The following is a 27,763-nucleotide window of genomic DNA, read 5'->3' as shown; positions in this document are numbered from 1 at the left end:
TAACCCCAACCCCTAACGCCAACCCCTAACCCCAAATCTAAACCTAACCCCAAACCCTAACCCCAACCCCTAACCCCAAATCTAAACCTAACCCCAACTCCTAACCCCAACCCCTAACCCCAAATCTAAACCTAACCCCAAATCTAAACCTAACCTCAACCCCTAACCCCAAATCTTAACCTAACCCCAAAGATAAACCTAACCCCAACCCCTAAACCCAAATCTAAACCTAACCCCAAATCTAAACCTAACCCCAACCCCTAACCCCAAATCTAAACCTAACCCCAAATATAAACCTAATCTCAAACCCTAACACCAAATCTAAACCTAACCCCAAATCTAAACCTAACCCCAACCCCTAAACCCAAATCTAAACCTAACCCCAAATCTAAGCCTAACCCGAAATCTAAACCCCAAATCTAACACTAACCCCAAATCTAAACCTAACCCCAAATCTAAACCTAACCCCAAATCTAAACCTAACCCCAACCCCTAAACCCAAATCTAAACCTAAACCCAACCCCTAACCCCAAATCTAAACCTAACTCCAACCCCTAACCCCAGATCTAAACCTAACTCCAAATCTAAACTTAACCCCAAATCTAAACCTAACCCCAACCCCTAACCCCAAATCTAAACCTAACCCCAAATCTAAACCTAACCCCAACCCCTAACGCCAACCCCTAACCCCAAACCCTAACGCCAACCCCTAACCCCAACCCCTAACCCTAAATCTAAACCAAACCCCAAACCCTAACTCCAAATCTAAACCTAACCCCAACCCCTAAACCCAACCCCTAACCCCAAATCTAAACCTAACTCCAAATCTAAACTTAACCCCAAATCTAAACCTAACCCCAACCCCTAACCCCAAATCTAAACCTAACCCCAAATCTAAACCTAACCCCAACCCCTAACGCCAACCCCTAACCCCAACCCCTAACCCCAAATCTAAACCTAACCCCAACCCCTAACCCCAACCCCTAACCCCAAATCTAAACCTAACCCCAACCCCTAACCCCAAATCTAAACCTAACGCCAAATCTAAACCTAACCCCAAACCCTAACCCAAAACCCCTAACCGCAACCCCTAACCCCAAATCTAAACCTAACCCCAAACCCTAACCCCAAATCTAAACCTAACCCCAAATCTAAACCTAAACCCAAATCTAAACCTAACCCCAATCCCTAACACCAAATCTAAACCTAACCCCAAATCTAAACCTAACCCCAACCCCTAACCCCAAATCTAAACCTAACCCCAAATCTAAGCCTAACCCCAACCCCTACCCTAAATCTAAACCTAACCCCAAATCTAAACCGAACCCCAACCCCTAACCCCAAATCTAAACCTAACCCCAACCCCTAACCCCAACCCCTAAACCCAAATCTAAACCTAACACCAACCGCTAACCCCAGCCGCTAACCCCAAATCTAAACCTAACCCCAACCCCTAACCCCAACCCCTAACCCCAAATCTAAACCTAACCCCAACCCCTAACCCCAACCCCTAACCCCAAATCTAAACCTAACCCCAACCCCTAACCCCAACCCCTAACCCCAAATCTAAACCTAACCCCAACCCCTAACCCCAAATCTAAACCTAACCCCAAATCTAAACCTAACCTCAACCCCTAACCCCAAATCTTAACCTAACCCCAAATCTAAACCTAACCCCAAACCCTAACCCCAAATCTAAACCTAACCCCAAAACCTAACCCCAACCCCTAACCCGAAATCTAAACCTAACCTCAAACCCTAACCCCAACCCCTAACCCCAAATCTAAACCTAACCCCAACCCCTAACCCCAACCCCTAACCCCAAATCTAAACCTAACCCCAAATCTAAACCTAACCTCAACCCCTAACCCCAAATCTTAACCTAACCCCAAAGATAAACCTAACCCCAACCCCTAAACCCAAATCTAAACCTAACCCCAAATCTAAACCTAAACCCAACCCCTAACCCCAAATCTAAACCTAACCCCAAATATAAACCTAATCTCAACCCCTAACACCAAATCTAAACCTAACCCCAAATCTAAACCTAACCCCAACCCCTAAACCCAAATCTAAACCTAACCCCAAATCTAAGCCTAACCCGAAATCTAAACCCCAAATCTAACACTAACCCCAAATCTAAACCTAACCCCAAATCTAAACCCCAAATCTAAACCTAACCCCAAATCTAAACCTAACCCCAACCCCTAAACCCAAATCTAAACCTAAACCCAACCCCTAACCCCAAATCTAATCCTAACTCCAACCCCTAACCCCAGATCTAAACCTAACTCCAAATATAAACTTAACCCCAAATCTAAACCTAACCCCAACCCCTAACCCCAAATCTAAACCTAACCCCAAATCTAAACCTAACCCCAACCCCTAACGCCAACCCCTAACCCCAACCCCTAACGCCAACCCCTAACCCCAACCCCTAACCCTAAATCTAAACCAAACCCCAAACCCTAACTCCAAATCTAAACCTAACCCCAACCCCTAAACCCAAATCTAAACCTAAACCCAACCCCTAACCCCAAATCTAAACCTAACTCCAACCCCTAACCCCAGATCTAAACCTAACTCCAAATCTAAACTTAACCCCAAATCTAAACCTAACCCCAACCCCTAACCCCAAATCTAAACCTAACCCCAAATCTAAACCTAACCCCAACCCCTAACGCAAACCCCTAACCCCAACCCCTAACAACAACCCCTAACCCCAACCCCTAACCCTAAATCTAAACCAAACCCCAAACCCTAACTCCAAATCTAAACCTAACCCCAACCCCTAACCCCAACCCCTAACCCCAAATCTAAACCTAACCCCAACCCCTAACCCCAACCCCTAACCCCAAATCTAAACCTAACCCCAAATCTAAACCTAACCTCAACCCCTAACCCCAAATCTTAACCTAACCCCAAAGATAAACCTAACCCCAACCCCTAAACCCAAATCTAAACCTAACCCCAAATCTAAACCTAACCCCAACCCCTAACCCCAAATCTAAACCTAACCCCAAATCTAAACCTAACCCCAACCCCTAACGACAACCCCTAACCCCAACCCCTAACCCCAAATCTAAACCTAACCCCAACCCCTAACCCCAACCCCTAACCCCAAATCTAAACCTAACTCCAAATCTAAACTTAACCCCAAATCTAAACCTAACCCCAACCCCTAACCCCAAATCTAAACCTAACCCCAAATCTAAACCTAACCCCAACCCCTAACACCAACCCCTAACCCCAACCCCTAACCCCAAATCTAAACCTAACCCCAACCCCTAACCCCAACCCCTAACCCCAAATCTAAACCTAACCCCAACCCCTAACCCCAAATCTAAACCTAACCTCAACCCCTAACCCCAAATCTTAACCTAACCCCAACCCCTAACAACAACCCCTAACCCCAACCCCTAACCCTAAATCTAAATCAAACCCCAAACCCTAACTCAGCCCAGGACTGAATGGATACACTAACAAGTGCACCGGTGTGAGCAACCACATATGCAGAAGGACGTCTTTCATCTCACAGAAGCGCGAACGTCTTGGCGTTCAAGCACATGGCAGAAACAAGGTGTGAACAGATGAGCTGCTGCTATTTTCTCCGTTCGGCATGCTTCGTTGTAGCTCTCTTGCCGGTCGCCGGCTTAGCGGCTTGCTTTGCGCGACTAGGTCTGGGGAGAGAAGGAGATAGCGCCGGAAACCTTGCCTTTTGCCTTCTTCGGCGCTGGAACCTGGTTGCTGCGCCTTCTCTTTGTCCATGTGCACACACACGATTCCTCAGCGAAAACCATGCAGAAACCTTTCCACGAGCACCCAGGGATGTGCACCCAGCACCACGTGCACGCACACGCAGCTAGAGAAAAGCACCTACCTTTTCACACACTGATGCCTAAGCAAACGCGTGGCCACACACACGCACACATCCGCAAGCGCGCCTACTCCCATCTATTGAGGGAAAGACGGACGAGCAACGTCCTGACAGGCTTGAGGGGAAAAACGTCCGTTGATGGTTGGCGTACTGCACGCCCGCCTACGGGGCTGCAGGGGAATCCACATTTGGAAGGTACCTGAAGATGTGTGCCTGTTCTTGGAGCTCCGCTAGTAGGGTAGCAAAGACACTCGTAGGCAGTACTGAATGCTGCTCCGTGCTACTTCTCCTCCGCTGGCAAATGCTTCACAGTCGCCCTAGGAAAGACGTTTAACAATCGATCTCCAAGAGGAACGAAACACATGATGCCATAAGGCGAAAGAATAGCAGGGCATCTCTTCACAAGCTTGTCCCTGATCTATAGCTGAGGGCAAACACTTGTGTGCTTGTGGGAGAGCGTGTGTCTTTCCTGGAAGCGTTTGGGAGTTTTGCTCAGACGCGTGTTTCCTCAAGTTCAAGAATCAAGATCTAGGATACCTGCAGACAGGTGCCTGTTTGTGTGGAGACAGTCTGTTTGAAACTGTGTTCCTCAGCGCCCGCTCTTTCTCCCCGTCGCTCCACACGCCTGGGAGTCCCTTTCTTTCTCTCCACAAGCACGTGTGTTGACTTCGTCGCACATGTGCATCTGCACAAGCGTTGAGCTCAGCAGAGCGTGTCTCTTGACACTTGATGTGCGTTGGCTGTGTCTGCCTGCTCCAGTGAAGAGAGAAACGGGAAATCATCTTGGTAGAGGCAACAAAGCAAAAGCGAGGCAGGATTGACATCTGCTCAACAGAGACGGATTCCCTGCGCTGACACAGTTCACAGTTACACGAGAAGCAATCTGAGCGGTCCATCGACCGGAGACGTGTTTCCCAAGAGGTCGTTTAGCGAGTGAACAGCAGTGTGCGCGACTTTCAGGAGTGTGCCTGGAAAGTGCCAGAATCACCAGAGCATCTGTGCAAAAGCTGCTGCCTCTGTGACCGCATTGAGGCACGTTCCCGTGTCTGCGAGTACATAGACGGCTCTTCGCGTTCACTCCGAGGGAAACGGTCCGCTATTGCTTCTGTGCGTACAGACGCGATTCCCTTGTCTCTTGCGAACACAGGGAACTCTGTGCATCCAAATCTACAGGCTAAGGACGCGTCTGCATATGTTTTGGTGAACAATCGAGTGTGCGTGTTCTGACAGCTGCCTCTATGCAGACGTCTCCACAGAGCCACTTCTGAATGCCCCGCAGCCCAGGACTGAATGGATACACTAACAAGTGCACCGGTGTGAGCAACCACATATGCAGAAGGACGTCTTTCATCTCACAGAAGCGCGAACGTCTTGGCGTTCAAGCACACGGCAGAAACAAGGTGTGAACAGATGAGCTGCTGCTATTTTCTCCATTCGGCATGCTTCGTTGTAGCTCTCTTGCCGGTCGCCGGCTTAGCGGCTTGCTTTGCGCGACTAGGTCTGCGGAGAGAAGGAGATAGCGCCGGAAACCTTGCCTTTTGCCTTCTTCGGCGCTGGAACCTGGTTGCTGCGCCTTCTCTTTGTCCATGTGCACACACACGATTCCTCAGCGAAAACCATGCAGAAACCTTTCCACGAGCACCCAGGGATGTGCACCCAGCACCACGTGCACGCACACGCAGCTAGAGAAAAGCACCTACCTTTTCACACACTGATGCCTAAGCAAACGCGTGGCCACACACACGCACACATCCGCAAGCGCGCCTACTCCCATCTATTGAGGGAAAGACGGACGAGCAACGTCCTGACAGGCTTGAGGGGAAAAACGTCCGTTGATGGTTGGCGTACTGCACGCCCGCCTACGGGGCTGCAGGGGAATCCACATTTGGAAGGTACCTGAAGATGTGTGCCTGTTCTTGGAGCTCCGCTAGTAGGGTAGCAAAGACACTCGTAGGCAGTACTGAATGCTGCTCCGTGCTACTTCTCCTCCGCTGGCAAATGCTTCACAGTCGCCCTAGGAAAGACGTTTAACAATCGATCTCCAAGAGGAACGAAACACATGATGCCATAAGGCGAAAGAATAGCAGGGCATCTCTTCACAAGCTTGTCCCTGATCTATAGCTGAGGGCAAACACTTGTGTGCTTGTGGGAGAGCGTGTGTCTTTCCTGGAAGCGTTTGGGAGTTTTGCTCAGACGCGTGTTTCCTCAAGTTCAAGAATCAAGATCTAGGATACCTGCAGACAGGTGCCTGTTTGTGTGGAGACAGTCTGTTTGAAACTGTGTTCCTCAGCGCCCGCTCTTTCTCCCCGTCGCTCCACACGCCTGGGAGTCCCTTTCTTTCTCTCCACAAGCACGTGTGTTGACTTCGTCGCACATGTGCATCTGCACAAGCGTTGAGCTCAGCAGAGCGTGTCTCTTGACACTTGATGTGCGTTGGCTGTGTCTGCGTGCTCCAGTGAAGAGAGAAACGGGAAATCATCTTGGTAGAGGCAACAAAGCAAAAGCGAGGCAGGATTGACATCTGCTCAACAGAGACGGATTCCCTGCGCTGACACAGTTCACAGTTACACGAGAAGCAATCTGAGCGGTCCATCGACCGGAGACGTGTTTCCCAAGAGGTCGTTTAGCGAGTGAACAGCAGTGTGCGCGACTTTCAGGAGTGTGCCTGGAAAGTGCCAGAATCACCAGAGCATCTGTGCAAAAGCTGCTGCCTCTGTGACCGCATTGAGGCACGTTCCCGTGTCTGCGAGTACATAGACGGCTCTTCGCGTTCACTCCGAGGGAAACGGTCCGCTATTGCTTCTGTGCGTACAGACGCGATTCCCTTGTCTCTTGCGAACACAGGGAACTCTGTGCATCCAAATCTACAGGCTAAGGACGCGTCTGCATATGTTTTGGTGAACAATCGAGTGTGCGTGTTCTGACAGCTGCCTCTATGCAGACGTCTCCACAGAGCCACTTCTGAATGCCCCGCAGCCCAGGACTGAATGGATACACTAACAAGTGCACCGGTGTGAGCAACCACATATGCAGAAGGACGTCTTTCATCTCACAGAAGCGCGAACGTCTTGGCGTTCAAGCACATGGCAGAAACAAGGTGTGAACAGATGAGCTGCTGCTATTTTCTCCGTTCGGCATGCTTCGTTGTAGCTCTCTTGCCGGTCGCCGGCTTAGCGGCTTGCTTTGCGCGACTAGGTCTGCGGAGAGAAGGAGATAGCGCCGGAAACCTTGCCTTTTGCCTTCTTCGGCGCTGGAACCTGGTTGCTGCGCCTTCTCTTTGTCCATGTGCACACACACGATTCCTCAGCGAAAACCATGCAGAAACCTTTCCACGAGCACCCAGGCATGTGCACCCAGCACCACGTGCACGCACACGCAGCTAGAGAAAAGCACCTACCTTTTCACACACTGATGCCTAAGCAAACGCGTGGCCACACACACGCACACATCCGCAAGCGCGCCTACTCCCATCTATTGAGGGAAAGACGGACGAGCAACGTCCTGACAGGCTTGAGGGCAAAAACGTCCGTTGATGGTTGGCGTACTGCACGCCCGCCTACGGGGCTGCAGGGGAATCCACATTTGGAAGGTACCTGAAGATGTGTGCCTGTTCTTGGAGCTCCGCTAGTAGGGTAGCAAAGACACTCGTAGGCAGTACTGAATGCTGCTCCGTGCTACTTCTCCTCCGCTGGCAAATGCTTCACAGTCGCCCTAGGAAAGACGTTTAACATTGGATCTCCAAGAGGAACGAAACACATGATGCCATAAGGCGAAAGAATAGCAGGGCATCTCTTCACAAGCTTGTCCCTGATCTATAGCTGAGGGCAAACACTTGTGTGCTTGTGGGAGAGCGTGTGTCTTTCCTGGAAGCGTTTGGGAGTTTTGCTCAGACGCGTGTTTCCTCAAGTTCAAGAATCAAGATCTAGGATACCTGCAGACAGGTGCCTGTTTGTGTGGAGACAGTCTGTTTGAAACTGTGTTCCTCAGCGCCCGCTCTTTCTCCCCGTCGCTCCACACGCCTGGGAGTCCCTTTCTTTCTCTCCACAAGCACGTGTGTTGACTTCGTCGCACATGTGCATCTGCACAAGCGTTGAGCTCAGCAGAGCGTGTCTCTTGACACTTGATGTGCGTTGGCTGTGTCTGCCTGCTCCAGTGAAGAGAGAAACGGGAAATCATCTTGGTAGAGGCAACAAAGCAAAAGCGAGGCAGGATTGACATCTGCTCAACAGAGACGGATTCCCTGCGCTGACACAGTTCACAGTTACACGAGAAGCAATCTGAGCGGTCCATCGACCGGAGACGTGTTTCCCAAGAGGTCGTTTAGCGAGTGAACAGCAGTGTGCGCGACTTTCAGGAGTGTGCCTGGAAAGTGCCAGAATCACCAGAGCATCTGTGCAAAAGCTGCTGCCTCTGTGACCGCATTGAGGCACGTTCCCGTGTCTGCGAGTACATAGACGGCTCTTTGCGTTCACTCCGAGGGAAACGGTCCGCTATTGCTTCTGTGCGTACAGACGCGATTCCCTTGTCTCTTGCGAACACAGGGAACTCTGTGCATCCAAATCTACAGGCTAAGGACGCGTCTGCATATGTTTTGGTGAACAATCGAGTGTGCGTGTTCTGACAGCTGCCTCTATGCAGACGTCTCCACAGAGCCACTTCTGAATGCCCCGCAGCCCAGGACTGAATGGATACACTAACAAGTGCACCGGTGTGAGCAAGCACATATGCAGAAGGACGTCTTTCATCTCACAGAAGCGCGAACGTCTTGGCGTTCAAGCACATGGCAGAAACAAGGTGTGAACAGATGAGCTGCTGCTATTTTCTCCGTTCGGCATGCTTCGTTGTAGCTCTCTTGCCGGTCGCCGGCTTAGCGGCTTGCTTTGCGCGACTAGGTCTGCGGAGAGAAGGAGATAGCGCCGGAAACCTTGCCTTTTGCCTTCTTCGGCGCTGGAACCTGGTTGCTGCGCCTTCTCTTTGTCCATGTGCACACACACGATTCCTCAGCGAAAACCATGCAGAAACCTTTCCACGAGCACCCAGGCATGTGCACCCAGCACCACGTGCACGCACACGCAGCTAGAGAAAAGCACCTACCTTTTCACACACTGATGCCTAAGCAAACGCGTGGCCACACACACGCACACATCCGCAAGCGCGCCTACTCCCATCTATTGAGGGAAAGACGGACGAGCAACGTCCTGACAGGCTTGAGGGCAAAAACGTCCGTTGATGGTTGGCGTACTGCACGCCCGCCTACGGGGCTGCAGGGGAATCCACATTTGGAAGGTACCTGAAGATGTGTGCCTGTTCTTGGAGCTCCGCTAGTAGGGTAGCAAAGACACTCGTAGGCAGTACTGAATGCTGCTCCGTGCTACTTCTCCTCCGCTGGCAAATGCTTCACAGTCGCCCTAGGAAAGACGTTTAACAATCGATCTCCAAGAGGAACGAAACACATGATGCCATAAGGCGAAAGAATAGCAGGGCATCTCTTCACAAGCTTGTCCCTGATCTATAGCTGAGGGCAAACACTTGTGTGCTTGTGGGAGAGCGTGTGTCTTTCCTGGAAGCGTTTGGGAGTTTTGCTCAGACGCGTGTTTCCTCAAGTTCAAGAATCAAGATCTAGGATACCTGCAGACAGGTGCCTGTTTGTGTGGAGACAGTCTGTTTGAAACTGTGTTCCTCAGCGCCCGCTCTTTCTCCCCGTCGCTCCACACGCCTGGGAGTCCCTTTCTTTCTCTCCACAAGCACGTGTGTTGACTTCGTCGCACATGTGCATCTGCACAAGCGTTGAGCTCAGCAGAGCGTGTCTCTTGACACTTGATGTGCGTTGGCTGTGTCTGCCTGCTCCAGTGAAGAGAGAAACGGGAAATCATCTTGGTAGAGGCAACAAAGCAAAAGCGAGGCAGGATTGACATCTGCTCAACAGAGACGGATTCCCTGCGCTGACACAGTTCACAGTTACACGAGAAGCAATCTGAGCGGTCCATCGACCGGAGACGTGTTTCCCAAGAGGTCGTTTAGCGAGTGAACAGCAGTGTGCGCGACTTTCAGGAGTGTGCCTGGAAAGTGCCAGAATCACCAGAGCATCTGTGCAAAAGCTGCTGCCTCTGTGACCGCATTGAGGCACGTTCCCGTGTCTGCGAGTACATAGACGGCTCTTTGCGTTCACTCCGAGGGAAACGGTCCGCTATTGCTTCTGTGCGTACAGACGCGATTCCCTTGTCTCTTGCGAACACAGGGAACTCTGTGCATCCAAATCTACAGGCTAAGGACGCGTCTGCATATGTTTTGGTGAACAATCGAGTGTGCGTGTTCTGACAGCTGCCTCTATGCAGACGTCTCCACAGAGCCACTTCTGAATGCCCCGCAGCCCAGGAGTGAATGGATACACTAACAAGTGCACCGGTGTGAGCAAGCACATATGCAGAAGGACGTCTTTCATCTCACAGAAGCGCGAACGTCTTGGCGTTCAAGCACATGGCAGAAACAAGGTGTGAACAGATGAGCTGCTGCTATTTTCTCCGTTCGGCATGCTTCGTTGTAGCTCTCTTGCCGGTCGCCGGCTTAGCGGCTTGCTTTGCGCGACTAGGTCTGCGGAGAGAAGGAGATAGCGCCGGAAACCTTGCCTTTTGCCTTCTTCGGCGCTGGAACCTGGTTGCTGCGCCTTCTCTTTGTCCATGTGCACACACACGATTCCTCAGCGAAAACCATGCAGAAACCTTTCCACGAGCACCCAGGCATGTGCACCCAGCACCACGTGCACGCACACGCAGCTAGAGAAAAGCACCTACCTTTTCACACACTGATGCCTAAGCAAACGCGTGGCCACACACACGCACACATCCGCAAGCGCGCCTACTCCCATCTATTGAGGGAAAGACGGACGAGCAACGTCCTGACAGGCTTGAGGGCAAAAACGTCCGTTGATGGTTGGCGTACTGCACGCCCGCCTACGGGGCTGCAGGGGAATCCACATTTGGAAGGTACCTGAAGATGTGTGCCTGTTCTTGGAGCTCCGCTAGTAGGGTAGCAAAGACACTCGTAGGCAGTACTGAATGCTGCTCCGTGCTACTTCTCCTCCGCTGGCAAATGCTTCACAGTCGCCCTAGGAAAGACGTTTAACAATCGATCTCCAAGAGGAACGAAACACATGATGCCATAAGGCGAAAGAATAGCAGGGCATCTCTTCACAAGCTTGTCCCTGATCTATAGCTGAGGGCAAACACTTGTGTGCTTGTGGGAGAGCGTGTGTCTTTCCTGGAAGCGTTTGGGAGTTTTGCTCAGACGCGTGTTTCCTCAAGTTCAAGAATCAAGATCTAGGATACCTGCAGACAGGTGCCTGTTTGTGTGGAGACAGTCTGTTTGAAACTGTGTTCCTCAGCGCCCGCTCTTTCTCCCCGTCGCTCCACACGCCTGGGAGTCCCTTTCTTTCTCTCCACAAGCACGTGTGTTGACTTCGTCGCACATGTGCATCTGCACAAGCGTTGAGCTCAGCAGAGCGTGTCTCTTGACACTTGATGTGCGTTGGCTGTGTCTGCGTGCTCCAGTGAAGAGAGAAACGGGAAATCATCTTGGTAGAGGCAACAAAGCAAAAGCGAGGCAGGATTGACATCTGCTCAACAGAGACGGATTCCCTGCGCTGACACAGTTCACAGTTACACGAGAAGCAATCTGAGCGGTCCATCGACCGGAGACGTGTTTCCCAAGAGGTCGTTTAGCGAGTGAACAGCAGTGTGCGCGACTTTCAGGAGTGTGCCTGGAAAGTGCCAGAATCACCAGAGCATCTGTGCAAAAGCTGCTGCCTCTGTGACCGCATTGAGGCACGTTCCCGTGTCTGCGAGTACATAGACGGCTCTTTGCGTTCACTCCGAGGGAAACGGTCCGCTATTGCTTCTGTGCGTACAGACGCGATTCCCTTGTCTCTTGCGAACACAGGGAACTCTGTGCATCCAAATCTACAGGCTAAGGACGCGTCTGCATATGTTTTGGTGAACAATCGAGTGTGCGTGTTCTGACAGCTGCCTCTATGCAGACGTCTCCACAGAGCCACTTCTGAATGCCCCGCAGCCCAGGACTGAATGGATACACTAACAAGTGCACCGGTGTGAGCAACCACATATGCAGAAGGACGTCTTTCATCTCACAGAAGCGCGAACGTCTTGGCGTTCAAGCACATGGCAGAAACAAGGTGTGAACAGATGAGCTGCTGCTATTTTCTCCGTTCGGCATGCTTCGTTGTAGCTCTCTTGCCGGTCGCCGGCTTAGCGGCTTGCTTTGCGCGACTAGGTCTGGGGAGAGAAGGAGATAGCGCCGGAAACCTTGCCTTTTGCCTTCTTCGGCGCTGGAACCTGGTTGCTGTGCCTTCTCTTTGTCCATGTGCACACACACGATTCCTCAGCGAAAACCATGCAGAAACCTTTCCATGAGCACCCAGGGATGTGCACCCAGCACCACGTGCACGCACACGCAGCTAGAGAAAAGCACCTACCTTTTCACACACTGATGCCTAAGCAAACGCGTGGCCACACACACGCACACATCCGCAAGCGCGCCTACTCCCATCTATTGAGGGAAAGACGGACGAGCAACGTCCTGACAGGCTTGAGGGGAAAAACGTCCGTTGATGGCTGGCGTACTGCACGCCCGCCTACGGGGCTGCAGGGGAATCCACATTTGGAAGGTACCTGAAGATGTGTGCCTGTTCTTGGAGCTCCGCTAGTAGGGTAGCAAAGACACTCGTAGGCAGTACTGAATGCTGCTCCGTGCTACTTCTCCTCCGCTGGCAAATGCTTCACAGTCGCCCTAGGAAAGACGTTTAACAATCGATCTCCAAGAGGAACGAAACACATGATGCCATAAGGCGAAAGAATAGCAGGGCATCTCTTCACAAGCTTGTCCCTGATCTATAGCTGAGGGCAAACACTTGTGTGCTTGTGGGAGAGCCTGTGTCTTTCCTGGAAGCGTTTGAGAGTTTTGCTCAGACGCGTGTTTCCTCAAGTTCAAGAATCAAGATCTAGGATACCTGCAGACAGGTGCCTGTTTGTGTGGAGACAGTCTGTTTGAAACTGTGTTCCTCAGCGCCCGCTCTTTCTCCCCGTCGCTCCACACGCCTGGGAGTCCCTTTCTTTCTCTCCACAAGCACGTGTGTTGACTTCGTCGCACATGTGCATCTGCACAAGCGTTGAGCTCAGCAGAGCGTGTCTCTTGACACTTGATGTGCGTTGGCTGTGTCTGCGTGCTCCAGTGAAGAGAGAAACGGGAAATCATCTTGGTAGAGGCAACAAAGCAAAAGCGAGGCAGGATTGACATCTGCTCAACAGAGACGGATTCCCTGCGCTGACACAGTTCACAGTTACACGAGAAGCAATCTGAGCGGTCCATCGACCGGAGACGTGTTTCCCAAGAGGTCGTTTAGCGAGTGAACAGCAGTGTGCGCGACTTTCAGGAGTGTGCCTGGAAAGTGCCAGAATCACCAGAGCATCTGTGCAAAAGCTGCTGCCTCTGTGACCGCATTGAGGCACGTTCCCGTGTCTGCGAGTACATAGACGGCTCTTTGCGTTCACTCCGAGGGAAACGGTCCGCTATTGCTTCTGTGCGTACAGACGCGATTCCCTTGTCTCTTGCGAACACAGGGAACTCTGTGCATCCAAATCTACAGGCTAAGGACGCGTCTGCATATGTTTTGGTGAACAATCGAGTGTGCGTGTTCTGACAGCTGCCTCTATGCAGACGTCTCCACAGAGCCACTTCTGAATGCCCCGCAGCCCAGGACTGAATGGATACACTAACAAGTGCACCGGTGTGAGCAACCACATATGCAGAAGGACGTCTTTCATCTCACAGAAGCGCGAACGTCTTGGCGTTCAAGCACATGGCAGAAACAAGGTGTGAACAGATGAGCTGCTGCTATTTTCTCCGTTCGGCATGCTTCGTTGTAGCTCTCTTGCCGGTCGCCGGCTTAGCGGCTTGCTTTGCGCGACTAGGTCTGCGGAGAGAAGGAGATAGCGCCGGAAACCTTGCCTTTTGCCTTCTTCGGCGCTGGAACCTGGTTGCTGCGCCTTCTCTTTGTCCATGTGCACACACACGATTCCTCAGCGAAAACCATGCAGAAACCTTTCCACGAGCACCCAGGCATGTGCACCCAGCACCACGTGCACGCACACGCAGCTAGAGAAAAGCACCTACCTTTTCACACACTGATGCCTAAGCAAACGCGTGGCCACACACACGCACACATCCGCAAGCGCGCCTACTCCCATCTATTGAGGGAAAGACGGACGAGCAACGTCCTGACAGGCTTGAGGGCAAAAACGTCCGTTGATGGTTGGCGTACTGCACGCCCGCCTACGGGGCTGCAGGGGAATCCACATTTGGAAGGTACCTGAAGATGTGTGCCTGTTCTTGGAGCTCCGCTAGTAGGGTAGCAAAGACACTCGTAGGCAGTACTGAATGCTGCTCCGTGCTACTTCTCCTCCGCTGGCAAATGCTTCACAGTCGCCCTAGGAAAGACGTTTAACATTGGATCTCCAAGAGGAACGAAACACATGATGCCATAAGGCGAAAGAATAGCAGGGCATCTCTTCACAAGCTTGTCCCTGATCTATAGCTGAGGGCAAACACTTGTGTGCTTGTGGGAGAGCGTGTGTCTTTCCTGGAAGCGTTTGGGAGTTTTGCTCAGACGCGTGTTTCCTCAAGTTCAAGAATCAAGATCTAGGATACCTGCAGAGAGGTGCCTGTTTGTGTGGAGACAGTCTGTTTGAAACTGTGTTCCTCAGCGCCCGCTCTTTCTCCCCGTCGCTCCACACGCCTGGGAGTCCCTTTCTTTCTCTCCACAAGCACGTGTGTTGACTTCGTCGCACATGTGCATCTGCACAAGCGTTGAGCTCAGCAGAGCGTGTCTCTTGACACTTGATGTGCGTTGGCTGTGTCTGCGTGCTCCAGTGAAGAGAGAAACGGGAAATCATCTTGGTAGAGGCAACAAAGCAAAAGCGAGGCAGGATTGACATCTGCTCAACAGAGACGGATTCCCTGCGCTGACACAGTTCACAGTTACACGAGAAGCAATCTGAGCGGTCCATCGACCGGAGACGTGTTTCCCAAGAGGTCGTTTAGCGAGTGAACAGCAGTGTGCGCGACTTTCAGGAGTGTGCCTGGAAAGTGCCAGAATCACCAGAGCATCTGTGCAAAAGCTGCTGCCTCTGTGACCGCATTGAGGCACGTTCCCGTGTCTGCGAGTACATAGACGGCTCTTCGCGTTCACTCCGAGGGAAACGGTCCGCTATTGCTTCTGTGCGTACAGACGCGATTCCCTTGTCTCTTGCGAACACAGGGAACTCTGTGCATCCAAATCTACAGGCTAAGGACGCGTCTGCATATGTTTTGGTGAACAATCGAGTGTGCGTGTTCTGACAGCTGCCTCTATGCAGACGTCTCCACAGAGCCACTTCTGAATGCCCCGCAGCCCAGGACTGAATGGATACACTAACAAGTGCACCGGTGTGAGCAACCACATATGCAGAAGGACGTCTTTCATCTCACAGAAGCGCGAACGTCTTGGCGTTCAAGCACATGGCAGAAACAAGGTGTGAACAGATGAGCTGCTGCTATTTTCTCCGTTCGGCATGCTTCGTTGTAGCTCTCTTGCCGGTCGCCGGCTTAGCGGCTTGCTTTGCGCGACTAGGTCTGGGGAGAGAAGGAGATAGCGCCGGAAACCTTGCCTTTTGCCTTCTTCGGCGCTGGAACCTGGTTGCTGCGCCTTCTCTTTGTCCATGTGCACACACACGATTCCTCAGCGAAAACCATGCAGAAACCTTTCCACGAGCACCCAGGCATGTGCACCCAGCACCACGTGCACGCACACGCAGCTAGAGAAAAGCACCTACCTTTTCACACACTGATGCCTAAGCAAACGCGTGGCCACACACACGCACACATCCGCAAGCGCGCCTACTCCCATCTATTGAGGGAAAGACGGACGAGCAACGTCCTGACAGGCTTGAGGGCAAAAACGTCCGTTGATGGTTGGCGTACTGCACGCCCGCCTACGGGGCTGCAGGGGAATCCACATTTGGAAGGTACCTGAAGATGTGTGCCTGTTCTTGGAGCTCCGCTAGTAGGGTAGCAAAGACACTCGTAGGCAGTACTGAATGCTGCTCCGTGCTACTTCTCCTCCGCTGGCAAATGCTTCACAGTCGCCCTAGGAAAGACGTTTAACAATGGATCTCCAAGAGGAACGAAACACATGATGCCATAAGGCGAAAGAATAGCAGGGCATCTCTTCACAAGCTTGTCCCTGATCTATAGCTGAGGGCAAACACTTGTGTGCTTGTGGGAGAGCCTGTGTCTTTCCTGGAAGCGTTTGAGAGTTTTGCTCAGACGCGTGTTTCCTCAAGTTCAAGAATCAAGATCTAGGATACCTGCAGACAGGTGCCTGTTTGTGTGGAGACAGTCTGTTTGAAACTGTGTTCCTCAGCGCCCGCTCTTTCTCCCCGTCGCTCCACACGCCTGGGAGTCCCTTTCTTTCTCTCCACAAGCACGTGTGTTGACTTCGTCGCACATGTGCATCTGCACAAGCGTTGAGCTCAGCAGAGCGTGTCTCTTGACACTTGATGTGCGTTGGCTGTGTCTGCCTGCTCCAGTGAAGAGAGAAACGGGAAATCATCTTGGTAGAGGCAACAAAGCAAAAGCGAGGCAGGATTGACATCTGCTCAACAGAGACGGATTCCCTGCGCTGACACAGTTCACAGTTACACGAGAAGCAATCTGAGCGGTCCATCGACCGGAGACGTGTTTCCCAAGAGGTCGTTTAGCGAGTGAACAGCAGTGTGCGCGACTTTCAGGAGTGTGCCTGGAAAGTGCCAGAATCACCAGAGCATCTGTGCAAAAGCTGCTGCCTCTGTGACCGCATTGAGGCACGTTCCCGTGTCTGCGAGTACATAGACGGCTCTTTGCGTTCACTCCGAGGGAAACGGTCCGCTATTGCTTCTGTGCGTACAGACGCGATTCCCTTGTCTCTTGCGAACACAGGGAACTCTGTGCATCCAAATCTACAGGCTAAGGACGCGTCTGCATATGTTTTGGTGAACAATCGAGTGTGCGTGTTCTGACAGCTGCCTCTATGCAGACGTCTCCACAGAGCCACTTCTGAATGCCCCGCAGCCCAGGAGTGAATGGATACACTAACAAGTGCACCGGTGTGAGCAAGCACATATGCAGAAGGACGTCTTTCATCTCACAGAAGCGCGAACGTCTTGGCGTTCAAGCACATGGCAGAAACAAGGTGTGAACAGATGAGCTGCTGCTATTTTCTCCGTTCGGCATGCTTCGTTGTAGCTCTCTTGCCGGTCGCCGGCTTAGCGGCTTGCTTTGCGCGACTAGGTCTGCGGAGAGAAGGAGATAGCGCCGGAAACCTTGCCTTTTGCCTTCTTCGGCGCTGGAACCTGGTTGCTGCGCCTTCTCTTTGTCCATGTGCACACACACGATTCCTCAGCGAAAACCATGCAGAAACCTTTCCACGAGCACCCAGGCATGTGCACCCAGCACCACGTGCACGCACACGCAGCTAGAGAAAAGCACCTACCTTTTCACACACTGATGCCTAAGCAAACGCGTGGCCACACACACGCACACATCCGCAAGCGCGCCTACTCCCATCTATTGAGGGAAAGACGGACGAGCAACGTCCTGACAGGCTTGAGGGCAAAAACGTCCGTTGATGGTTGGCGTACTGCACGCCCGCCTACGGGGCTGCAGGGGAATCCACATTTGGAAGGTACCTGAAGATGTGTGCCTGTTCTTGGAGCTCCGCTAGTAGGGTAGCAAAGACACTCGTAGGCAGTACTGAATGCTGCTCCGTGCTACTTCTCCTCCGCTGGCAAATGCTTCACAGTCGCCCTAGGAAAGACGTTTAACAATGGATCTCCAAGAGGAACGAAACACATGATGCCATAAGGCGAAAGAATAGCAGGGCATCTCTTCACAAGCTTGTCCCTGATCTATAGCTGAGGGCAAACACTTGTGTGCTTGTGGGAGAGCGTGTGTCTTTCCTGGAAGCGTTTGGGAGTTTTGCTCAGACGCGTGTTTCCTCAAGTTCAAGAATCAAGATCTAGGATACCTGCAGAGAGGTGCCTGTTTGTGTGGAGACAGTCTGTTTGAAACTGTGTTCCTCAGCGCCCGCTCTTTCTCCCCGTCGCTCCACACGCCTGGGAGTCCCTTTCTTTCTCTCCACAAGCACGTGTGTTGACTTCGTCGCACATGTGCATCTGCACAAGCGTTGAGCTCAGCAGAGCGTGTCTCTTGACACTTGATGTGCGTTGGCTGTGTCTGCGTGCTCCAGTGAAGAGAGAAACGGGAAATCATCTTGGTAGAGGCAACAAAGCAAAAGCGAGGCAGGATTGACATCTGCTCAACAGAGACGGATTCCCTGCGCTGACACAGTTCACAGTTACACGAGAAGCAATCTGAGCGGTCCATCGACCGGAGACGTGTTTCCCAAGAGGTCGTTTAGCGAGTGAACAGCAGTGTGCGCGACTTTCAGGAGTGTGCCTGGAAAGTGCCAGAATCACCAGAGCATCTGTGCAAAAGCTGCTGCCTCTGTGACCGCATTGAGGCACGTTCCCGTGTCTGCGAGTACATAGACGGCTCTTCGCGTTCACTCCGAGGGAAACGGTCCGCTATTGCTTCTGTGCGTACAGACGCGATTCCCTTGTCTCTTGCGAACACAGGGAACTCTGTGCATCCAAATCTACAGGCTAAGGACGCGTCTGCATATGTTTTGGTGAACAATCGAGTGTGCGTGTTCTGACAGCTGCCTCTATGCAGACGTCTCCACAGAGCCACTTCTGAATGCCCCGCAGCCCAGGACTGAATGGATACACTAACAAGTGCACCGGTGTGAGCAACCACATATGCAGAAGGACGTCTTTCATCTCACAGAAGCGCGAACGTCTTGGCGTTCAAGCACATGGCAGAAACAAGGTGTGAACAGATGAGCTGCTGCTATTTTCTCCGTTCGGCATGCTTCGTTGTAGCTCTCTTGCCGGTCGCCGGCCTAGCGGCTTGCTTTGCGCGACTAGGTCTGCGGAGAGAAGGAGATAGCGCCGGAAACCTTGCCTTTTGCCTTCTTCGGCGCTGGAACCTGGTTGCTGCGCCTTCTCTTTGTCCATGTGCACACACACGATTCCTCAGCGAAAACCATGCAGAAACCTTTCCACGAGCACCCAGGGATGTGCACCCAGCACCACGTGCACGCACACGCAGCTAGAGAAAAGCACCTACCTTTTCACACACTGATGCCTAAGCAAACGCGTGGCCACACACACGCACACATCCGCAAGCGCGCCTACTCCCATCTATTGAGGGAAAGACGGACGAGCAACGTCCTGACAGGCTTGAGGGCAAAAACGTCCGTTGATGGTTGGCGTACTGCACGCCCGCCTACGGGGCTGCAGGGGAATCCACATTTGGAAGGTACCTGAAGATGTGTGCCTGTTCTTGGAGCTCCGCTAGTAGGGTAGCAAAGACACTCGTAGGCAGTACTGAATGCTGCTCCGTGCTACTTCTCCTCCGCTGGCAAATGCTTCACAGTCGCCCTAGGAAAGACGTTTAACAATCGTTCTCCAAGAGGAACGAAACACATGATGCCATAAGGCGAAAGAATAGCAGGGCATCTCTTCACAAGCTTGTCCCTGATCTATAGCTGAGGGCAAACACTTGTGTGCTTGTGGGAGAGCGTGTGTCTTTCCTGGAAGCGTTTGGGAGTTTTGCTCAGACGCGTGTTTCCTCAAGTTCAAGAATCAAGATCTAGGATACCTGCAGACAGGTGCCTGTTTGTGTGGAGACAGTCTGTTTGAAACTGTGTTCCTCAGCGCCCGCTCTTTCTCCCCGTCGCTCCACACGCCTGGGAGTCCCTTTCTTTCTCTCCACAAGCACGTGTGTTGACTTCGTCGCACATGTGCATCTGCACAAGCGTTGAGCTCAGCAGAGCGTGTCTCTTGACACTTGATGTGCGTTGGCTGTGTCTGCGTGCTCCAGTGAAGAGAGAAACGGGAAATCATCTTGGTAGAGGCAACAAAGCAAAAGCGAGGCAGGATTGACATCTGCTCAACAGAGACGGATTCCCTGCGCTGACACAGTTCACAGTTACACGAGAAGCAATCTGAGCGGTCCATCGACCGGAGACGTGTTTCCCAAGAGGTCGTTTAGCGAGTGAACAGCAGTGTGCGCGACTTTCAGGAGTGTGCCTGGAAAGTGCCAGAATCACCAGAGCATCTGTGCAAAAGCTGCTGCCTCTGTGACCGCATTGAGGCACGTTCCCGTGTCTGCGAGTACATAGACGGCTCTTCGCGTTCACTCCGAGGGAAACGGTCCGCTATTGCTTCTGTGCGTACAGACGCGATTCCCTTGTCTCTTGCGAACACAGGGAACTCTGTGCATCCAAATCTACAGGCTAAGGACGCGTCTGCATATGTTTTGGTGAACAATCGAGTGTGCGTGTTCTGACAGCTGCCTCTATGCAGACGTCTCCACAGAGCCACTTCTGAATGCCCCGCAGCCCAGGACTGAATGGATACACTAACAAGTGCACCGGTGTGAGCAACCACATATGCAGAAGGACGTCTTTCATCTCACAGAAGCGCGAACGTCTTGGCGTTCAAGCACATGGCAGAAACAAGGTGTGAACAGATGAGCTGCTGCTATTTTCTCCGTTCGGCATGCTTCGTTGTAGCTCTCTTGCCGGTCGCCGGCTTAGCGGCTTGCTTTGCGCGACTAGGTCTGCGGAGAGAAGGAGATAGCGCCGGAAACCTTGCCTTTTGCCTTCTTCGGCGCTGGAACCTGGTTGCTGCGCCTTCTCTTTGTCCATGTGCACACACACGATTCCTCAGCGAAAACCATGCAGAAACCTTTCCACGAGCACCCAGGCATGTGCACCCAGCACCACGTGCACGCACACGCAGCTAGAGAAAAGCACCTACCTTTTCACACACTGATGCCTAAGCAAACGCGTGGCCACACACACGCACACATCCGCAAGCGCGCCTACTCCCATCTATTGAGGGAAAGACGGACGAGCAACGTCCTGACAGGCTTGAGGGCAAAAACGTCCGTTGATGGTTGGCGTACTGCACGCCCGCCTACGGGGCTGCAGGGGAATCCACATTTGGAAGGTACCTGAAGATGTGTGCCTGTTCTTGGAGCTCCGCTAGTAGGGTAGCAAAGACACTCGTAGGCAGTACTGAATGCTGCTCCGTGCTACTTCTCCTCCGCTGGCAAATGCTTCACAGTCGCCCTAGGAAAGACGTTTAACAATCGATCTCCAAGAGGAACGAAACACATGATGCCATAAGGCGAAAGAATAGCAGGGCATCTCTTCACAAGCTTGTCCCTGATCTATAGCTGAGGGCAAACACTTGTGTGCTTGTGGGAGAGCGGGTGTCTTTCCTGGAAGCGTTTGGGAGTTTTGCTCAGACGCGTGTTTCCTCAAGTTCAAGAATCAAGATCTAGGATACCTGCAGACAGGTGCCTGTTTGTGTGGAGACAGTCTGTTTGAAACTGTGTTCCTCAGCGCCCGCTCTTTCTCCCCGTCGCTCCACACGCCTGGGAGTCCCTTTCTTTCTCTCCACAAGCACGTGTGTTGACTTCGTCGCACATGTGCATCTGCACAAGCGTTGAGCTCAGCAGAGCGTGTCTCTTGACACTTGATGTGCGTTGGCTGTGTCTGCCTGCTCCAGTGAAGAGAGAAACGGGAAATCATCTTGGTAGAGGCAACAAAGCAAAAGCGAGGCAGGATTGACATCTGCTCAACAGAGACGGATTCCCTGCGCTGACACAGTTCACAGTTACACGAGAAGCAATCTGAGCGGTCCATCGACCGGAGACGTGTTTCCCAAGAGGTCGTTTAGCGAGTGAACAGCAGTGTGCGCGACTTTCAGGAGTGTGCCTGGAAAGTGCCAGAATCACCAGAGCATCTGTGCAAAAGCTGCTGCCTCTGTGACCGCATTGAGGCACGTTCCCGTGTCTGCGAGTACATAGACGGCTCTTCGCGTTCACTCCGAGGGAAACGGTCCGCTATTGCTTCTGTGCGTACAGACGCGATTCCCTTGTCTCTTGCGAACACAGGGAACTCTGTGCATCCAAATCTACAGGCTAAGGACGCGTCTGCATATGTTTTGGTGAACAATCGAGTGTGCGTGTTCTGACAGCTGCCTCTATGCAGACGTCTCCACAGAGCCACTTCTGAATGCCCCGCAGCCCAGGACTGAATGGATACACTAACAAGTGCACCGGTGTGAGCAACCACATATGCAGAAGGACGTCTTTCATCTCACAGAAGCGCGAACGTCTTGGCGTTCAAGCACATGGCAGAAACAAGGTGTGAACAGATGAGCTGCTGCTATTTTCTCCGTTCGGCATGCTTCGTTGTAGCTCTCTTGCCGGTCGCCGGCTTAGCGGCTTGCTTTGCGCGACTAGGTCTGCGGAGAGAAGGAGATAGCGCCGGAAACCTTGCCTTTTGCCTTCTTCGGCGCTGGAACCTGGTTGCTGCGCCTTCTCTTTGTCCATGTGCACACACACGATTCCTCAGCGAAAACCATGCAGAAACCTTTCCACGAGCACCCAGGCATGTGCACCCAGCACCACGTGCACGCACACGCAGCTAGAGAAAAGCACCTACCTTTTCACACACTGATGCCTAAGCAAACGCGTGGCCACACACACGCACACATCCGCAAGCGCGCCTACTCCCATCTATTGAGGGAAAGACGGACGAGCAACGTCCTGACAGGCTTGAGGGCAAAAACGTCCGTTGATGGTTGGCGTACTGCACGCCCGCCTACGGGGCTGCAGGGGAATCCACATTTGGAAGGTACCTGAAGATGTGTGCCTGTTCTTGGAGCTCCGCTAGTAGGGTAGCAAAGACACTCGTAGGCAGTACTGAATGCTGCTCCGTGCTACTTCTCCTCCGCTGGCAAATGCTTCACAGTCGCCCTAGGAAAGACGTTTAACAATCGATCTCCAAGAGGAACGAAACACATGATGCCATAAGGCGAAAGAATAGCAGGGCATCTCTTCACAAGCTTGTCCCTGATCTATAGCTGAGGGCAAACACTTGTGTGCTTGTGGGAGAGCGTGTGTCTTTCCTGGAAGCGTTTGGGAGTTTTGCTCAGACGCGTGTTTCCTCAAGTTCAAGAATCAAGATCTAGGATACCTGCAGACAGGTGCCTGTTTGTGTGGAGACAGTCTGTTTGAAACTGTGTTCCTCAGCGCCCGCTCTTTCTCCCCGTCGCTCCACACGCCTGGGAGTCCCTTTCTTTCTCTCCACAAGCACGTGTGTTGACTTCGTCGCACATGTGCATCTGCACAAGCGTTGAGCTCAGCAGAGCGTGTCTCTTGACACTTGATGTGCGTTGGCTGTGTCTGCCTGCTCCAGTGAAGAGAGAAACGGGAAATCATCTTGGTAGAGGCAACAAAGCAAAAGCGAGGCAGGATTGACATCTGCTCAACAGAGACGGATTCCCTGCGCTGACACAGTTCACAGTTACACGAGAAGCAATCTGAGCGGTCCATCGACCGGAGACGTGTTTCCCAAGAGGTCGTTTAGCGAGTGAACAGCAGTGTGCGCGACTTTCAGGAGTGTGCCTGGAAAGTGCCAGAATCACCAGAGCATCTGTGCAAAAGCTGCTGCCTCTGTGACCGCATTGAGGCACGTTCCCGTGTCTGCGAGTACATAGACGGCTCTTCGCGTTCACTCCGAGGGAAACGGTCCGCTATTGCTTCTGTGCGTACAGACGCGATTCCCTTGTCTCTTGCGAACACAGGGAACTCTGTGCATCCAAATCTACAGGCTAAGGACGCGTCTGCATATGTTTTGGTGAACAATCGAGTGTGCGTGTTCTGACAGCTGCCTCTATGCAGACGTCTCCACAGAGCCACTTCTGAATGCCCCGCAGCCCAGGACTGAATGGATACACTAACAAGTGCACCGGTGTGAGCAACCACATATGCAGAAGGACGTCTTTCATCTCACAGAAGCGCGAACGTCTTGGCGTTCAAGCACATGGCAGAAACAAGGTGTGAACAGATGAGCTGCTGCTATTTTCTCCGTTCGGCATGCTTCGTTGTAGCTCTCTTGCCGGTCGCCGGCTTAGCGGCTTGCTTTGCGCGACTAGGTCTGGGGAGAGAAGGAGATAGCGCCGGAAACCTTGCCTTTTGCCTTCTTCGGCGCTGGAACCTGGTTGCTGCGCCTTCTCTTTGTCCATGTGCACACACACGATTCCTCAGCGAAAACCATGCAGAAACCTTTCCACGAGCACCCAGGGATGTGCACCCAGCACCACGTGCACGCACACGCAGCTAGAGAAAAGCACCTACCTTTTCACACACTGATGCCTAAGCAAACGCGTGGCCACACACACGCACACATCCGCAAGCGCGCCTACTCCCATCTATTGAGGGAAAGACGGACGAGCAACGTCCTGACAGGCTTGAGGGGAAAAACGTCCGTTGATGGTTGGCGTACTGCACGCCCGCCTACGGGGCTGCAGGGGAATCCACATTTGGAAGGTACCTGAAGATGTGTGCCTGTTCTTGGAGCTCCGCTAGTAGGGTAGCAAAGACACTCGTAGGCAGTACTGAATGCTGCTCCGTGCTACTTCTCCTCCGCTGGCAAATGCTTCACAGTCGCCCGAGGAAAGACGTTTAACAATCGATCTCCAAGAGGAACGAAACACATGATGCCATAAGGCGAGAGAATAGCAGGGCATCTCTTCACAAGCTTGTCCCTGATCTATAGCTGAGGGTAAACACTTGTGTGCTTGTGGGAGAGCGTAGTGTCTTTCCTGGAAGCGTTTGGGAGTTTTGCTCAGACGCGTGTTTCCTCAAGTTCAAGAATCAAGATCTAGGATACCTGCAGACAGGTGCCTGTTTGTGTGGAGACAGTCTGTTTGAAACTGTGTTCCTCAGCGCCCGCTCTTTCTCCCCGTCGCTCCACACGCCTGGGAGTCCCTTTCTTTCTCTCCACAAGCACGTGTGTTGACTTCGTCGCACATGTGCATCTGCACAAGAGTTGAGCTCAGCAGAGCGTGTCTCTTGACACTTGATGTGCGTTGGCTGTGTCTGCCTGCTCCAGTGAAGAGAGAAACGGGAAATCATCTTGGTAGAGGCAACAAAGCAAAAGCGAGGCAGGATTGACATCTGCTCAACAGAGACGGATTCCCTGCACTGACACAGTTCACAGTTACACGAGAAGCAATCTGAGCGGTCCATCGACCGGAGACGTGTTTCCCAAGAGGTCGTTTAGCGAGTGAACAGCAGTGTGCGCGACTTTCAGGAGTGTGCGTGGAAAGTGCCAGAATCACCAGAGCATCTGTGCAAAAGCTGCTGCCTCTGTGACCGCATTGAGGCACGTTCCCGTGTCTGCGAGTACATAGACGGCTCTTCGCGTTCACTCCGAGGGAAACGGTCCGCTATTGCTTCTGTGCGTACAGACGCGATTCCCTTGTCTCTTGCGAACACAGGGAACTCTGTGCATCCAAATCTACAGGCTAAGGACGCGTCTGCATATGTTTTGGTGAACAATCGAGTGTGCGTGTTCTGACAGCTGCCTCTATGCAGACGTCTCCACAGAGCCACTTCTGAATGCCCCGCAGCCCAGGACTGAATGGATACACTAACAAGTGCACCGGTGTGAGCAACCACATATGCAGAAGGACGTCTTTCATCTCACAGAAGCGCGAACGTCTTGGCGTTCAAGCACATGGCAGAAACAAGGTGTGAACAGATGAGCTGCTGCTATTTTCTCCGTTCGGCATGCTTCGTTGTAGCTCTCTTGCCGGTCGCCGGCTTAGCGGCTTGCTTTGCGCGACTAGGTCTGCGGAGAGAAGGAGATAGCGCCGGAAACCTTGCCTTTTGCCTTCTTCGGCGCTGGAACCTGGTTGCTGCGCCTTCTCTTTGTCCATGTGCACACACACGATTCCTCAGCGAAAACCATGCAGAAACCTTTCCACGAGCACCCAGGCATGTGCACCCAGCACCACGTGCACGCACACGCAGCTAGAGAAAAGCACCTACCTTTTCACACACTGATGCCTAAGCAAACGCGTGGCCACACACACGCACACATCCGCAAGCGCGCCTACTCCCATCTATTGAGGGAAAGACGGACGAGCAACGTCCTGACAGGCTTGAGGGCAAAAACGTCCGTTGATGGTTGGCGTACTGCACGCCCGCCTACGGGGCTGCAGGGGAATCCACATTTGGAAGGTACCTGAAGATGTGTGCCTGTTCTTGGAGCTCCGCTAGTAGGGTAGCAAAGACACTCGTAGGCAGTACTGAATGCTGCTCCGTGCTACTTCTCCTCCGCTGGCAAATGCTTCACAGTCGCCCTAGGAAAGACGTTTAACAATCGATCTCCAAGAGGAACGAAACACATGATGCCATAAGGCGAAAGAATAGCAGGGCATCTCTTCACAAGCTTGTCCCTGATCTATAGCTGAGGGCAAACACTTGTGTGCTTGTGGGAGAGCGTGTGTCTTTCCTGGAAGCGTTTGGGAGTTTTGCTCAGACGCGTGTTTCCTCAAGTTCAAGAATCAAGATCTAGGATACCTGCAGACAGGTGCCTGTTTGTGTGGAGACAGTCTGTTTGAAACTGTGTTCCTCAGCGCCCGCTCTTTCTCCCCGTCGCTCCACACGCCTGGGAGTCCCTTTCTTTCTCTCCACAAGCACGTGTGTTGACTTCGTCGCACATGTGCATCTGCACAAGCGCTGAGCTCAGCAGAGCGTGTCTCTTGACACTTGATGTGCGTTGGCTGTGTCTGCGTGCTCCAGTGAAGAGAGAAACGGGAAATCATCTTGGTAGAGGCAACAAAGCAAAAGCGAGGCAGGATTGACATCTGCTCAACAGAGACGGATTCCCTGCGCTGACACAGTTCACAGTTACACGAGAAGCAATCTGAGCGGTCCATCGACCGGAGACGTGTTTCCCAAGAGGTCGTTTAGCGAGTGAACAGCAGTGTGCGCGACTTTCAGGAGTGTGCGTGGAAAGTGCCAGAATCACCAGAGCATCTGTGCAAAAGCTGCTGCCTCTGTGACCGCATTGAGGCACGTTCCCGTGTCTGCGAGTACATAGACGGCTCTTCGCGTTCACTCCGAGGGAAACGGTCCGCTATTGCTTCTGTGCGTACAGACGCGATTCCCTTGTCTCTTGCGAACACAGGGAACTCTGTGCATCCAAATCTACAGGCTAAGGACGCGTCTGCATATGTTTTGGTGAACAATCGAGTGTGCGTGTTCTGACAGCTGCCTCTATGCAGACGTCTCCACAGAGCCACTTCTGAATGCCCCGCAGCCCAGGACTGAATGGATACACTAACAAGTGCACCGGTGTGAGCAACCACATATGCAGAAGGACGTCTTTCATCTCACAGAAGCGCGAACGTCTTGGCGTTCAAGCACATGGCAGAAACAAGGTGTGAACAGATGAGCTGCTGCTATTTTCTCCGTTCGGCATGCTTCGTTGTAGCTCTCTTGCCGGTCGCCGGCTTAGCGGCTTGCTTTACGCGACTAGGTCTGCGGAGAGAAGGAGATAGCGCCGGAAACCTTGCCTTTTGCCTTCTTCGGCGCTGGAACCTGGTTGCTGCGCCTTCTCTTTGTCCATGTGCACACACACGATTCCTCAGCGAAAACCATGCAGAAACCTTTCCACGAGCACCCAGGCATGTGCACCCAGCACCACGTGCACGCACACGCAGCTAGAGAAAAGCACCTACCTTTTCACACACTGATGCCTAAGCAAACGCGTGGCCACACACACGCACACATCCGCAAGCGCGCCTACTCCCATCTATTGAGGGAAAGACGGACGAGCAACGTCCTGACAGGCTTGAGGGGAAA

The sequence above is a fragment of the Patagioenas fasciata genome, chromosome 2 (assembly GCF_037038585.1).
Source record: "Patagioenas fasciata isolate bPatFas1 chromosome 2, bPatFas1.hap1, whole genome shotgun sequence".
Taxonomy (NCBI): Eukaryota; Metazoa; Chordata; class Aves; order Columbiformes; family Columbidae; genus Patagioenas; species Patagioenas fasciata.
The sequence above is the reverse complement of the archived record's forward strand: the minus strand, read 5'-3'. Positions refer to the sequence as shown.